Source organism: Castor canadensis, chromosome 11 (genome assembly GCF_047511655.1).
Source record: "Castor canadensis chromosome 11, mCasCan1.hap1v2, whole genome shotgun sequence".
Classification (NCBI taxonomy): domain Eukaryota; kingdom Metazoa; phylum Chordata; class Mammalia; order Rodentia; family Castoridae; genus Castor; species Castor canadensis.
In genome coordinates, this window is record NC_133396.1 from 101,028,842 (window position 1) to 101,044,821 (window position 15,980).

Below are 15,980 nucleotides of genomic sequence, written 5' to 3' on the forward strand. Positions count from 1 at the left end.
TCTGCTTTTAAAAGTTCTTTTCTAACTACTACTTTTAAATAAATTTTTGCAGATTTATTAAAATCTGACCTCTACTAGTTGGAATGCTTCAGGATTGAAGGTCTGTCTTTAGACTGCTTCTCTTCCACATTTGTGAGCTCGTTCCATCCCGTAACTACCTATACCTAACTTAATGACTACCCAATTTATACCTCCAGTTGACCCTTCTGTGAGCTCCAGACTTACATTTTTAATTGTTTATTCAAAAGCTTCATTTTGGAAATCTCCAGTTTTAACATGTCTAAAGTAGAACTGAATGTTTTTCCCCCAAACTTCTCCTTTACCTCCAAATGTTCTATCTCAATAAAAGGCATTATTATTAATTCAGTTATTCAAGACAATCTGTGACATCCTTGACTCTGTCCTGTACTCGGTGTTCAGTCTATGAAGGAGTCACCTCTAGCCACTTTCAAAGTACATTCTGAGTCCAACCACTTCCTACCACTTCCATTGCAATATGAGCCTTGCAGGTCTTCTGCAATAGATTCCTAACTGGTCTTTCAGCTTCTGTTTTGCCTCCTTGCAGGCAGTTAAAGAGTCAACCAGAGTGAACCTCTTTAATTATAAATTCATCATGTCACTTTACTCAAAATCCTCTATGACTTCTCGGCACACTCTTAGGATAAAATCCATTCTCCCCTTGTCCATAAATCTGTAGATGATCTGATTCCCGTCCTCCAAATAATTTCTTTTTTTGTTGTTGTTGTTTTGTTTTTTTGGCAGTACCGGGGTTTGAACTCAGGGCCTCATGCTAGTGCTCTACCACTTGAGTCATTCTGTCAGCCCAAATAATTTTTTCTTTCTTTTTTTGTCTGTGTGGTTCTGGGGTTTGAACTCAGAGCTTTGTGCTTGCTAGGGAGGCACGCCATCGCTTGAGCCACTCCACCAGTCCCAAATAATTTCTTACCTGCCCTTTTTAATCCTGCTGTGTCCCTCTGACTGGAATGTTTTTTCCCAAGTGTGTATGGCTCATTCTGTCAGTTCAGGTATTTGTTCACATGTCACTTCAGCAAACAAGCCTTCCCCGAAAGCCCAGTGTAAAAGAATACATCCACTCTGTTAACCCACTTTTACTCTTGTCTTCCTTTACAGTACTTTAAGTAACTTTATATTATTTTCTATGCATATCTCTCCTCCCCCTATACTGTCAACCCCTGCACTAATAAATAAGTTCCATTAATGCAAGAATCTTGATTTGTCACTGCTGTAACCCCAGCACCTACAATAAGGTAGGTTCCTCATATATAGTAGGAATTCAATAAATAGTTGTTTGAATGAGTTATAGTAATGTCATTTTAAAAGATTTTAGAGGTACCAGGGATTGAATCTAAGGACTGGAGCATGCTAAGCTCCACTTGAGCCACACCCCCAGGAAAGAATGAACTAGGATACTAGCACATTAAATTGCTACTTTGCTCTCTGGCCCTCTGCCAGGATTTAATGTTACAAAGATGAAAAAGACATCTTCCCTGCCCTCCAGAGTTTATATTAAGTAATATTAAGTAGTATAGCTAGATTAAAAATATGTAATTATATTTTAAATTCTATAGGTGAAACAAGTTATGAAAAAAGCAATGCAAACTGGGTGAAATAGTGCTTACCTTGCAGTCCTAGCTACTGGGGGGAAGGCTGAGGTGGAAGGATGACTTGAATCCAGGAGTTGGAGGCCAACCTGGGCAGCATAGCAAGACGACATCACTTGCTCTTTTTTTTTTTTTTTTTTTTTTTTTTTTTTGCAGTACAGGGGTTTGAACTCAGGGTTTACACCTTGAGTTACTCCGCCAGCCCTGTTTTTTAGTGTTGGGTATTTTTTTTTTTTTCGGTCCTGGGGACCGAACTCAGGACCTTGCACTTGCCAGGCAAGCGTTCTTCCACTGAGCTAAATCCCCAACCCCTAGTGTTGGGTATTTTTGAGATAGGGTCTTGTGAACTATTTGCCTGGGCTGGCTTTGAACTGTGATCCTCCTCTCTGCCTCCTGAGTACCAGGATTACAGGCATGAGCCACCAGCATCTGGCTAAGACCCCATCTCTTTAAAAACAAACAAAAATTCAGATTAACGGGAGAGAGATGGATGTTATTGCACAGTTCCTAAAGAGCTGCCTCCTTTAGGAACTACCATTTGAATAGAGACCTGATTCAAGTGGAGAGATCCAGTCTAATTAAGATCTTCTAGATGGGTATCTAAAGAAAAGGGAGCAAGCCCTAGAGCTGGAACATGCTTTGGTCTTAGTGACAGCAAAGAGGCCAGTAAAGCTACAGCAGAGTTAGGCAGGGTGGGAAAAGAAAATCAGAGAAATAAGATGGGTGCCATACCATGGAGGGCCTTCAATGGCCGCGAGTGTGAAATTTAGGTATTTAATTTGTGATGGGAAGCTATTAGATGTTTTGAGTGAGGGACTAAGATCTAACATTTAAAAATGTTACTTTGGTTGTCCTGTGTTTAGCTGTGGCTAATAATGGAAGTAGACAGACCAACTAAGTGCTTATTGCAGCTAGTTGGAACAGGATGTTAGCGGTATAGAGGAGGAGTCTGATTCTTGCACCTTGGCCTCTGTTTGTTTGTTTGTTTGTTCGTTTTTTAAAGTCCCCCAACCCGGCGGCTGAGAGGAACCAGGGTTCCTTAGGTGTCAGCAACAAGCAGCGTACAATAGTCGCCCTACGTCACCAGGCCCTTTCTCAGTAGCGTCCACCACAACAGCCCTCTGCGGGGAAAGAGCATCTTGAATAGCTGAGCTATATACGCTTCTGAGCCTCTTTTTAGAAAAACGAGTAAGGCCTGGCGTGGTGAGGCCGAGGCCAGCCCGGGCTATACAGCGAGATTCTTGACTCAAAAAAACCCAAGAAGGATAAGTTAGGGCGTCTCGGGGGAAATGAGCTTGGACGGTACAGAAGCCACGTAAGGAAACGAAATCCTCAAAGGCAAAGGGAGTTTTCAGAAGAATTTGGCGAGCATTGCTTATTTTCAGTGCCCAAGAACCGCAAGAGAGGAGGTCATCCAGGAACTTGCCAGCCAGTTCCTTGGAAATGAAGTTTATTTCCGTCACAACTCTTAAGAAGCCCCTGAGTCGCATGTGTCCCTACAGACGCCAACTCTCCGAAACTACGAAAAGAACTTCGCTTTTTTGGTAATGCGCACGCGCTCCTCACTGTTTTCTGTTGGCGTAAGCCCCGCCCCTTACGCGTCCTCCTACAAGGGTTGAGAGCCGCGAGCTCGCGCGACCACTCTTCAGTCTTCTCAAGCACAGCGTCGCAAACGGGGCCGGAAAGCGTGGCAGCGCAGGCGCAGGCGCAGAGAGCGGAGGTGGTGGTGGTGGCGGCCACTGGCCAGTGTAAGATGGCGGCGGCGTTGGTGGCGGCAGTGGACGGGGCGGCTGGGCCTGGAACAGTTGGAGCAGCAGCTGGGAGAAGGATGACTCAAGGCGGGAAGCGGGCTGCTGAGCCTCTCCAGCTCCCGTACTTGTAACTGCCCCAGCTGGACACCCCCCCTTGACCTACCTGGTCCGTGTCTCGTTCCGGCTCGGCCTGTCCCCTTCTCCCTGATCCTTTCCCTTCAGGATGGGCCTGATTCCTTTCCAAAAACCCTAGGACTCAGGTCTTTTTATCCCGTCCGAGTTAGTACTGGGAGGAATGGTTGTCCTTTCCTCAGGTCAGCCTTGAGGTTGCCCTCGAGAACCAGTCCCATAATTCACAGGGATGTCTTTGTCGGGTGACCTGTTTGTGTGTTCCTATTTCTCCTCTTAGATTGGGGGACGCGGCTCGCCCCCGCGTCTCCCCGTCAACTCAGGGCCACCGCGCAATATGTCCCCCTCCCCCATCCCAAGTTCTCAGGCCCAGCACCTAGTACGGAAGGCCGAGGTCCAAGAAACCTGGAGCCGGTTGTTGCCGTCTGGTCTTCTACTGTTTATAATTCTCAGAGTTTACCTCTTCCCACCCCCTAATCTTTTAGAACACCTTAGAACGGTCCCATTTGGTCCCTGTTAGTTGGAAAGCATCTGGTGGCTTGAATTTCTGACTCACAGGATTGTTGGCTGGAGTCTGTGTAAACAAACCGGCACTAGCGCTATCACATTCTCTCCGGGATTCCCCCTCCCCCTGCCCTGCAGCTTCTGGTTGAGAGGTTGTTTGGTTAGGTTTAGCGTTGAAAATTTTTCAGATTTTCGTTTTAAATGGCTTTTAGTTTTAGCGGACCTGGACAATAACTAGCCTGGCTTCTAAATCTGTGTTGGTTCATTTTATTTCCGTTTATACTGTGGGTTTTGTTGAGTCAGAATTAGGTAAGTTACTCCGTTTTAAATAGTTCTAAGGAGGCTTAAAAGAAACACTAAATATACTCATAAATATTTTTATTATGTTTAGTAGAAGAAAAACCTTAGCCATGTAAACTTTAACTTTTCTCAGTCCTTCAGTGAACCTCCAGACCTATTTTCTCAGGAGCTCAGCCTGGCCTTACTTCAGTGATAAAAGGAGGAAAGGTGAGTGGGAGTTAAAGGCATTTAAATTCCTGAGTTCAGGACAGACCCTGCCCTGATGCTCAAGTGCTGACTACTAAAGACATACAGTTTTTACTACAATTTCTAAGAGTTTGAGTATTGTTCTTGGCTGTGTTCCAGCTTTGGTTAAATTACTTTTACAAATTTAATTGGCTGTGAGTGTTTTTTCTGTCCTAAACTATTGCTGTGTATCTTCAAGTGACTTGAGTTAAGCCTAGAAGTTTGTGCGTGGGGTGGGGTGGAAAGCCATGTATCCTATCCCTCTTTTTTATTTTTCATTTGCTTTGTGTTTTGCGCTTGTGTTGCTCATGTTTCTTAATATTATAAAAAACTGAGAATTAGTTTGCCTGAGTTTTCTTGAGCCTTGTGTTAAATCAGGTCTTTTCCCCTCTCAGGAAAGTATTGTCATCCTTGCCATTTAGAGAATATTTAGCCACTTCTGACTGGCTGAAAGCTAGGAGTGATAACTGTTGCTGTTGGTGTCGAAGTCCAATCCAACTCAGAATTTCACCTTTTCAGAACATAATGGGAAATTTTTGGTAAAAAAATGAAATAGTAGCTGCTCATTTGTAACTAGTCTGAAGTACTTTTGGTTAGAAAACTTATCCTGTATGTTCAGTAGCATGGACCAGTGCCAAAAAGGAAGCCAGCACATACTTATAAATGCAGTTTTTATAAGGCTTTTAATTAAGTTTCTAGTAGCAGAGAGTACTGCTGTGGTTGAGCTCAGAGGATGTGACAGAAGAGCTGAGTGGCTCTGGAAAGTAGACTTTGTCAGTTCTTAGTATCTTTATGATTTATAGTAGGAGAAGGTTGAGAGTGACACTGAGAAAATGTTCGTAATGGACTGAAATAAAATTTTTAATGATGATATGTATGTAAGATGAAAGGTATAGTCTTTAGAGATGGACAGACCTGGATTTAAATACCATAGCTAGATTTATTAGCCATGTGACCTTAGACAAATTACTTAAACTTCTCTGACTCTTAACTCCCACTTTATGTATGTATGTATGTAGTGCTGGGGATTGCACCTAGAGTTTCTTGCATGCTAAGCAAACCCTCTACCACTGAACTATACTATACCCCTAACCTCTCAAATTAATTTTTTTTTTTTTTTGGTGGGACTGGGGTTTGAACTCCAGGCTTCATGCTTGTACAGCAGGTGCTCTACCGCTTGAGCCATACCTCCAGTCCATTTTTCTCTGATTACTTCAAATTCGTTTCTGTTTTTATTTTTAAATTTCATTTATTTATTTTTTGTGTGTGTGTGGTACTGGGGCTTGAACTCAGGACCTACACCATGAGCCACTCCACCAGTCCTATTTTGTGATGGGTTTTTTCGAGATAGGGTCTCAAGAACTATTTGCCTGGGCTGGCTTCAAACCGCAGTCCTCCTGATCTGTGCCTCCCAAGTAGCTAGGATTACAGACTTGAGCCACCAGCACCCGGATTCAACTTCATCTTTAATCGTTCACTTTATATGTGTGCTTTGTAAGTGTCCAGGTCTTCTGAACCTGATTCAGGACAGTCTGGTAGGGGTTTATGAGTAGAGGACAGAAGGAATACTGGATGTTGGTATAGGTATGTTTATAAATGCATTCTTTTTATTATTTTTTTTTGTTGTTTTGGTGGTACTGGTGTTTGAACTTACGGTTTTGTGCTTGCTAGTCAGGTGCTCTTCTGCCTGAACCATATCCTTAGTCCTCTAAATGCATTCTTAAACATCAATAATTTCTGCTTTTTGTCATTGCTTGCTTCCTTTTGGTCACTATTAGCACACCTGATTAGAGTTGTCAGTATTGTAATTCCTTCCCCTTCCACTACAATCTTGTTCACCTGTACCACAGTGACCTCAAATTTGTCTTTCATTTTTGCCATGGAGGGAATACATTATCTCCAAATTACTGAGTTCTGTGCTTATCCTCATCATCAGATTATCAAAGCACTGGCTGTTAAGTCTCACTTCTTTCTGAAGTGAATCAGGATTAGAAGGTTAGGAATACAGAGTTATTTTTTCATCTGTACAGCTGGACCATCTTACTAAGACAGCACAGATAAAGAATTTTAACATTTCTTGGCTTCCACATCTTTTTGGAAGAGCAAGTGTATGTGAAAAGTATGGATAACACTGCAATGAAGGAGACTTTATTCATTCAGACTAGTGATCATTTTATAATCAGTCATCTTATCATTACCACATTCTAGGGTCTAAATTCTTATTGTAAGGTAAACACTCTTGGCAGTGATGATGAGGTAGGCATTTGTGCTTTTATGAAATCTGGAGCTCTTTGTTGAGTGTAGAAAATGAAATAGTTTGAAAGAAGAATAACTATGTAATCCTTCTTGCTTAATGTGCCGGATAAGAATTTCTCCCTCTCAAACCTGCAGAAGGTTTCATATTTTATGCTCCAGATATCTGTGTATAGAGTGAATCAATATTTGTTATAAATCACAGTTATAAAATTCTTATCTTTCCGAAGATATTTTTGTATTTCAGGGTTTTAGGTATTACCTAAGAGTACAGGGTTTTAAAGTCACAAAGTGACTAAACCCTGCTTTCAGGTAGGTGCTATCATTCATGCCTGTAAGCCTAGCTACTTGGAAGGCAGAGATCAGAAGGATTGAGGTGTGAAGCCAGCCCGGGCAAATAGTTCTCAAGACCCTGTCTCAGATATCCAATACAAAAAAGGGCTAGTGAGTGGCTCAAGTGGTAGAGCACCTGGCTAGGAAGGATGAAGCCCTGAGTTCAAACCCAAGTACCACTAAAACAAAACCTTGCTTTCAATAGATAGATTTGTTACTGTATTGTTTCTATTTGTTTCTTTTCTCTGGAGTTAATTTTTAAGTCCCATGTTGAATTTTTTTTTTAAGTAGATTATTAATAAACCATGATAATCTGCTATTCACCCTCACCCATTTGGAACCCTAACATATGAATGAGTTAAATCAGCAGGCGTGGAGATAGTAAAACCATGCATACAGCAGGTTCCTTTATCTGTAGTTTTAATTTCTATGGTCAACTACAGTATAAAAATATTAAATGGAAAAATCCAGAAATTCTTGTCCCCAGCTTGGTTGGGACATGAATCAGAATCTTTGTGTAGTGATTCTAAGCTATATACACTACCCCTCCAGTAGTGACTTAGTAGTTATCTGGCTTATCAGGTGACTTGCGGTATCACAGTATTTGTTTTCAGGTAACCTTTATTTTACTTAATAATGGCCCCAAAGTGGAAGAATAGTGATAGTGGCTTCTCAGGCACACGAAAGAAGCTATAAAGTGCTTCCTTTAAGTGAAAAGGTTAAAATTCTCAGTAAGGGAAAGCTGGGTATAGTGGTCTATGCCTATAATTCCGGCTACTTAGGAGACTGAGGCAGGAGGATCTTGGGTTTGAGGCTAACCTGGGCAACATAAGTGAGATTTTCATCTCAAAAAAAAAAAAAAGTATTTGTGTGTATGAATTGAGAACAAAAAATCTTACACTGTAGTTGCTATATCTATAGTACAGTAAGGTATTTTAAGAAAGATATCACACTGAGGTAACTTTAGTTGGAGTATATTGATGTAATTGTTCTGTTAATCTCTTACTGTGCCTAATTTTTTTTCTTTTTTGTGTGCCTAATTTTTAATTAAACTTTATCATAGGTATGTATGTATAGGAAAAAACATAGTATATCTAGAGTTTGATATTGTCTGCAGTTTCTGGCATTCATTGGGGGCCTTGGAACATATCCTCCTTAGATAAGGGGGACTACTATATCTTCACTATATCTTCATTGCAGTCTCATAAGCCAGTGAGTTTTAGATTAGCTTTATAATAATAATGAAAACCTTGTCTTTCATTTTCATAAATATACCCAAGAAACTTCATTGCTGTTTAAAAAAAATTTTTGTGAGAAAAAGGGACTACCTGCTCTTGTTTACTGATTCAGTTTTTAATTTAGAGTGAGAAGAAAGTCAGTGAAAGCTCTTTAGAAATTAGTATGTGATGGGGTGAGGGTGTAGCTCAGTACTGCTTATCATGCATGAGACCCAGGGTTCCATCCTCAACCTTCCCTCCCCTCCAAAAAAATTAGTGTGTGATAAATCTTATGACCTACTCTATAGCTGTCATTTTTCTCTACAGGACATAGTTTCTGTGCTTGAAGCCCAGTTTCACAAGTACTTCCTTACCCCAGGAATATGTTACATAATTTAATCAACTGAGCCTGCCCTGAGTTTGCCATGGGCATTGGGAATAATTAATTTGACAGAGATAGTGTTGTATTATGAAATGTCGTATGTCTAATGGCTTGGATCGTTGCAAATATTTTCATCATCTGAAAAGTTAGATACTTGCTCTTACTCACTAAGGATCATGTTTAAGGAAGTCTGGCCAAGTTCTAATATGAAACGTCCATACTTGCCTCATATGTTTTGTTGTTCTTTCTGGTTTTTCTTAACCAGCTGGAAAGCTAAACAAAGTTTACCTCTGGTGGTATCTAAGAGACTATTCGTCTAATGTTTAGGACCAGCATGAGTCCCTGCCCTCTAATTTAGTTGGGTAGGTGGGTTCTTGATGTTGTAAGCCTCTGTTTATTTCTTATTGTAAGTAGTACTTTTGATGCATCAACCATTCATATCTGTAGTGAACTTTCCAATGATTTAAGAAAAAATGTAAATGAATGGCAAAAATTGGTAATACAGACTGAATGCTGATAGAGAGGTAGGTCATGCTAGAAATATAATGCAAAATAGATCTTACTTGGAATCATTTAAATTGAAATTGATAGGCTTGAATGCTATATTTTTATAAAGTTCCTTAGCTTTGCTGCTGGAGAGTAGCACTTAAGGTTAGAGTGTATTCATTCCTAACAGTCTGAAATACTATTACTAGAATTAAGGGTCTAAACTATACCCATCAGGCATTTGGTATTACCAGCAGGGAGGGAGGACATTAATTCAAAGAAGTAACAAAGTTTCTTATAGTTTGGTTGATGGAGGACTCCCTGGTCTTCCTTATCAGTATCTGTGATGATTGCTTTTCATTCTTCATCTTGGGCATCATCTGAAGGTCTAAGAAGAAGCACTTAAAGAGAGGGAGGCTTATGTTGTGGGTTCCTGTGTAGTTTGCTTTGCCTCAGTTTACAGAACATGAATGTGCTCAAAAGATGTTAACAGAGCTCTCTGAATTTTTTTTTTTTTAATGAGACAAGGGCTTGCTATGTAGACCAGGATGACTTCAAACTTTTTATGTAGTCTCTGAATTCTTTAAAAGGCTAATTAGAGTGAGTAAGCAAATTGACTTGGAACTGTACTAAGTCGTGTACTATGTTTAGAGGATCATTGCTGAGTGGGAAAGTCCGGGCTTCTTTAGGAAGTGCAGTCTTTTACCAGAGATGGAAAGCTAGAAAAAAATAATTCAAATGCTTATCATGTACAGACAGACTTTGCATATGTTGTCTTTAATCCACTAAACCAACTCCTTCAGGGTAGTGCTGTTATCCCATTTTACAAAAGAAACAAGTACAAAATACATTTAAAAAGTATCAGAACCCTTCTGTTTCTTTTATACAGTATGTTACCTTTAAAAAAATGTGCTCTTCAAGCTGGGTACTGGTGGCTCACTTCTATAATCCTGGCTACTTGGAAGGTTGAGATTGGGAGGATAGTGATTTGAGGCCTGTCTGGAAAAAGTCTGCAAGACCCCCGTGTAGGGTTGGTTCATGCCTGTCATTCCACGCTATGCAGGAGGCTGAGATCAGAAGGTTTAAGATCAGCCCCGGCAAAAATTTTCGAGACCCCCATCTTGGCAGAAAAAAGCTGGGTGTAGTGGTATGTGCCTGTCATCCCTGCTATGGCAGAAAGCATAAATAGGAAGATAGCAGTCCCAGCCAGTCTGGGCCAAAAGCAAGACCCTTTCTCCAAGATAACCAGATCAAAAAAGAACTAGAGGTGTGGCTTAATCTGTAGAGCACCTGCCTAGCAAGCGCAAAGCCTTGAGTTCAAACCCCAGTAGAACCAAAAAGAGTCAAAACATTGCTCTTCACTACCAAGCAATGAAGTGAATGAGTTGAAAGATTAGGATTAAACTTTGTTTATAAAAGTATAGATGTATAAAAGTAATAGGAGGAATAAAAAATTGTTTAGACTCAGTCTCAAGTTATGAGATGCTAATGAGGTTTTTGCTTTTTTTTTTTTTTTTTTGAGGCAAGATCTAGAGATAGAACCCAGGTTATCCTTAAACTTATGATCCTCCTGCCTTAGCCTTCCAAATATTGGGATTACAGGTGTGCAGGGTCTCATGCTTGTTAGACAAGTGCTTTGCTACTTGAGCCAACCCTGGCTAATAAGTTTGTTAAGGAAAAAACAAAAACAAACTCGTTTTTACCCATTTAACTGAAGAGATAGTTAAATCTAATGTTTTATGATCCTTGAATTGGGGGGTGGGGGTGGGGAATGCAGCATTCCAACTCAGTACATGAAGTAATTCATGGGAATAGCTGTTCTGACTTTTAACAGCCTTTTCTAAGTATACATCTTTCTGTGTTTCCTTGTAGCATTGGCAACATGAGGAAACATAGACCATCCCCCACCTTCTTGAAATTTTTGTATCTTTGCCTTGGAAGGCATTTAGCTTTCATTATTCCTACTTCTCTGACCATTTCTCTGTCTCCACTCTTTCTTTTCCCTAAGGATAGGTATTCCCTAAAAGATTCTTTCCTTGGGCTTCCTGTCTTGGAGCTTTCTTAGGTTCTACACCTACTTCTTTGGTTTCTCATTACCTTCCTAGCATGTCAACTTGGAATTTAAATACATTAAAAATAAAATTAAGTTCTTCCTCCACATGCCAGTTTCTCATTTGTGTTATATGTCTTTTTGACTTAGCAATCAGCTTCATTATTGCTTATGGAGCTAAATACCATCTATCTCTACAATATTTCTTATGTTAATTCCCTATTTCCTTGTGTCATCAACCTAAAACAGGCCCTCATTACTTCTTATCTTGACAATTATAATAGCTTTTAAACCTCTTTCCCCTTTTCTTTTCTGTCCATTTCAATCCATCTAATCTCACTACGTAGCCTAGGTGGACCTTGAATTTGTGATTCTCAGCCTCCCAAAGTGCCACCACAAGGACCTCTACTATACTTTTTTTTTTTCTGATGGTACTGTGCATTGAACTCAAGTTCTTGAGCTTGCAAGGTAAGCCCTCTACCACCTCAGCCATGATGTAGTCCTGTACTATATACTTCTTAACAAATTAACACAATCTACCATCTAGCCAAAGCAGACTGCTTTTTTGAACTTCCAGGTTTTCAACTTCCATGTCATTCCTGCAACTTCAGGATGTCTTTTTTTTCTTTCTCAAGTCTACCCATTGAAATCCTATCTTTCCTTCAGAGCCTATCTTAAAAGCTAATTTTTCCATGGAAGCTTTTCCTTTCTCTTCCCTGAAACTAAATATAATCTTCCTCTGTTCAGCTGAAGCAGTTCAGTTTTTTTTTGGTTTTTTTTTTTGGTGGTGGTTAGGGGTGGGAGGACACGGAGGTCGGGCTATGTAATCCAGACTGACCTTGAACTTGAGCTCCAATTCTGCCTCATCTCTTTTTTAGTGATACTGATACTCCTGTCTCTTGTATTTTAGTTATATATTTGTTTTTTCCATTGCTTAATTGACTACAAAAGGGATTATGGAGCATTATATTTGTAGCTTCTATGATATCTGATACATTATTGCATACCAGCTTGTTTGTGTACAGATGAGCCACTGGGTGGTGCCAAAGTCCCATAATTTGAATAAAAAGGGTTACCTAGTGCCTCTGTATAATCAGGTTGCCTTGTATTGTCAATTTTTTTTTTATGCAGTAGGAATAGAAATTAATTTCCCTGATCCAGAAACGTTTAGAGTTTTCTTTCAGCTTCTCTATCCAACCTACTAAAGGAGACAACATTGGATATTCAACCCCTTCTGGTACTTACTAGAAACAGCCTAAAGTCCTGTCTCCTATATGTTTGTTTTGTGCGACATGAGTTTCAGCCTCTTTGTGGTGGTTCTTTTACTTTCAGTGCTGAGGTTCTTTGATTAATAAACATTACACTATTAGATATAGGGCAACAATAGTAGAAAATTGGCTATGAAAAGTGATTACTGTGAAGGAGAAAAATATTATGTAAAGAAAATGAATTTTGTGGGGGAGTCTGTATTGGGGTTTGAACCCAAGGCCTTACTAAGCAAGTACTTACTAAGCAAGTACTTGAGCCGTGTCTCTAGCAGAAGGAAAAATAAATTTTTAATTGTTATTTTTGTTTGTTTATTTTCGATAGTACTGGGGTTTGAATTCTGGGCTTCATGTTTCCTAGGCAGGTGCTCTACCACTTGAGCCACGCTCCCAGCCAAGATAATGAAATTTTAAAAAAATTTTTTTTCGCTGTACTGTTTTTGGTTTGGTGGGTTTTTTTTGTTTGTTTTTGGTGGTACTGGCATTTGAACTCAGGGCCTCATGCTTGCTAGGCAGGCGTTCTACTACTTGAGCCACTCTATCATCCCTTTTTTTGTGTTGGGTTTTTTCCAGATAGGGTCTTTTGAACTAGTTGCCTAGGCTGACTTGGAACCATAATCCTCCTGATGACTGCTTGCTCAGTAGCTAGCATTACAGGCGTGAGCCACTAGCATCCAGCCAGAAAATGAATTTTAAATGAGCCATTTCATGTTGAAAAGAAAACTTGGGACTGAGGAAAGTAGAACTAGTTGATACCAGGTGACTGGGACCTAGAAAAGTAAATTTGTACTTTGGATGGAGATCAGCCCAGAACAGCTGTTCAGTTCTAAGTGGTATGGGACATCTGCCCTCCCAAGAGGAATCAGGAAAACTCAAGTTGTCTGTCGTACTAGTAATTGAACTATTTTTGTAACATCAGCCTTTCAACTTGCAGAGGCAATCTAAAACCTTGCCCCTTCTACATAAAGTAGAAGGATTGTCAGCTATGTAGCAAAATGAGGCATGAATTGGCCTAAGAGAATCTGGGACTACATAAGTCCTGAGAATGACTGAGTGAATAATTGAGGAAGGGGTTCCAGGATAGTACAATAATATTTAGATGTTGATATTTACATCAGGCCCAAGGTAAAAGAGAATTATCAGACCAGTTTTTATGGGCCCTATGTGCCAAAGGATTTAAAATGAATTTGAGAGAAATTTTTTTTAAAAAGCATAAACATCCAGGTGCTGGGAGTGTAACTTAGTGATAAAGTGTGTGTTTAGCCAGGTGCTGGTGGCTCACACCTATCATCCCAGCTACTCAGGAGGCAGAGATCAGGAGAATCATGGTTCAGACCCTGTCTCAAAAAATCCTTCAGAAAAATAGGACTGGTGGAGTGGTTCAAGGTGAAGGCCCTGAGTTCAAACCCCAGTACCACAAAAAAAAAAAAAAAAAAGGTGCATGTTTAGCATCTGTGCAGGAAGCTTTTGGTTGAATCTCTAGCACCAGTAAGTAAATGAATATACAAATTAATAGAATTGCCAGAAATACTTTGAACTGTTTTAAGCTCCTAATATTTTTAGTTATCACCCAAACAATAGGGTTAGATTTATCTTGCCATTCATGTGGTTGTTGATAACCAAGCAGGTGGTTTTAGATCCAGCAAAAATCCTTGTGGCATTTTCATTTTCAAATGAGATCTGACATTTTGCTCTAATTTGCTGTGATGTATTGACCAATTTAGCAGATTTATGTGACTAATCACAGCCTTGAGAATTTATTGTTTTTAATTCTTGGGAATTATCTGTTATTTAACAATTTGATGATTCTTTTTCCCTCACTAGTTTACCATCCTCTCTCTTGTTTTTGGCAGCACTGTGATTTGAACTCAGGGCTTCACGCTTCCTAAGCAGGTGCTCTTACCACTTGAGCCACTCTGGCAGCCCATCCTCTTATTTTTTTATGTCACATTTACTGAGGTATAATTTATATACTGTAAAATTTCTCCCTTTTGGGGGAATCAGTACTGGGGTTTGAGCTTAGGGTCTCATACTTGCGAGGCAGGCACTCTGCCACTTGAGCTGATCTACCAGTCCTTTTTTGTGATGGGTTTTTTCGAGATAGGTTATCTCAAACTGTTTGCCTGAGCTAGCTTCGAGCTATGATCCTCCTGATCTGATTCCCCAGTAGGAAAGATTACAGCATGACCTACTAGCACCTGGTAGATTTATCCTTTTTTAGGTGACCTGTTCTTTGAATGTTGACAAACACAAGCCATGTAAGCAACCATAATTGTGACATAGAACATTTTCATTATTTTCTCATGCTGTTTGTAGTTAATTCTGTTCTCGAATCCATAGCCCTTGGTAACCACTGAGCTGCTCTCTATCTGTATAGTTTCATCATTTACAGAAAATACCATAGATGGAATCATACGATATTCCAAAATCAAATGTAGCTGTTTGAGTCTGGCTTCTTATACTTAGTATTACATACCTGAGATTGAGCCACATAGCTGCTCCTATCAGTAGTTCGTTCCTTTTTATTGCTTAGTAGTACTCTATTGTGTGGTCAGTATGTTTATCTCTGACCCATGTGAAGAATGTTTTATAATTTCCAGTTTTTTGAATGAATCTAAATAAAACTAAAACATTCACTAAGTTTTTAATTTTGTGGACACACATTTTCAGCGTTTGTGTGTGGGGAGGGAGTAAATACTTAGAAGTGGGCTTCATGGGTTATATGGTAGGTTTAAGTTTCACTTAGTAAGAAATTGCAAAAATATTTTGCAAACCAATTGTACCATTTTGTATTTTCATCAGCAATGTATAAGAGTTGTAGTTACCCTGCTTTTTGTTAGTACTTGATATTAAGTAAATTTTCCTTATTCTTTAAACTTCTTAGCCATTCTAAAAGGTGTTTATTGGATTCTCATGGTAGTTTTAATTTATACTTCCCTAATTATTAATAACTGAGAATCTTTTTTGTGACTAGTTGTAAGAATCTTAAAATACATGGACACTGGTGGCTCACACCTGTAGTGCTAGCTCCTTAGGAAGCAGAGATCAGGAGGATCAAGGTTCAAGGCAGCCCAGGAGAAATGAAAGCAAGACCCTACCTCAAAAATACACAACACGAAAAAGAGCTGTTGGAGTGGCTAAAATGGTAGAGTGCCTCTGTAGCAAGTGTGAGTCCCTGAGTTCAAACCCCAGTAACCTAAAAAAAAATTAAAATATATTTTGGTTATAGTAGTTACAGTCTGTAGCTTATCTTTTCATTGTCTTAACAGAATCTCTTTTTTTTTTTTTTTTTTGATGGGTAAAGATACTTTACCTCTTGAGTCATAAGACCAGTCCATTTTGATATGGTTATTTTGGAGATGGGGTCTCCAAATGGCCTTGAACCTTGACCCTCCCAATCCTGCCCTCATAAATAGCTAGGATTACAGAAGTGAGCCACTGATGACAGCTGCTTTAGTTATTT

General features: G+C 39.6%; 1 protein-coding gene across 5 annotated transcripts in view; it reads left to right on the plus strand.

The window, feature by feature from the left end:
- The first annotated feature begins 3,222 nt into the window (after nucleotides 1-3,222).
- The window catches only part of Dcaf8 (DDB1 and CUL4 associated factor 8), a 49,203-nt gene continuing 36,445 nt past the window's right edge, over nucleotides 3,223-15,980 (plus strand). The window contains exons 1-2 of one of the 5 annotated variants that reach the window (XM_020169206.2): nucleotides 3,235-3,370; nucleotides 4,440-4,513. The gene's annotated coding sequence lies outside the window, so the exon portion shown is untranslated. The other 4 variants (XM_020169205.2, XM_074047696.1, XM_074047697.1 and 1 more) reach the window with 4 other exon arrangements.